The sequence below is a fragment of the Diaphorina citri genome, unplaced genomic scaffold (assembly GCF_000475195.1).
Source record: "Diaphorina citri unplaced genomic scaffold, Diaci psyllid genome assembly version 1.1 scaffold93647, whole genome shotgun sequence".
NCBI lineage: Eukaryota > Metazoa > Arthropoda > Insecta > Hemiptera > Psyllidae > Diaphorina > Diaphorina citri.
Window position 1 is genome coordinate 1 of NW_007470609.1, and position 321 is coordinate 321.

The 321-nt window shown below is 49.8% G+C and overlaps 1 long non-coding RNA gene across 1 annotated transcript; it reads right to left on the reverse strand.

Annotated features, from left to right (window-relative positions):
- Positions 1-18: 18 nt before the first annotated feature.
- On the reverse strand, positions 19-321 carry LOC113473784. The gene is made up of 2 exons (XR_003395655.1): positions 252-321; positions 19-73 (listed from the first exon to the last, which is right to left on the reverse strand). It is a non-coding gene; the product is annotated as an uncharacterized LOC113473784 (long non-coding RNA).

Genomic DNA, 321 nt, shown 5'->3' on the forward strand with positions numbered 1-321 from the left:
GTTTTGAGATCTAGGGAGGTGACTGCCGATATGATTCGCTCCACAGGAAGGTCTAGCTTTCGCCTCGATATTGCTGAAAACAAAGTGAAAAAGTTTCAACGTTAGTTTCGCTCTCGGGTTTCTTGAACCGCTTGCTGGGGAACGTGCTCAATCCGTCTCCCGATCATCTATATCGCCCCCACCGCCCGGTCTACCCTGTGTGGTTATGCTACGACACAGACCATAAGAGTCTAATGTAGCACTCAACTCACCTATATTTCTCAGTCTCGTATGCTCGAGCAGGCTCACACTCTCGGGTTTCTTGAACCGCTTGCTGGGGAA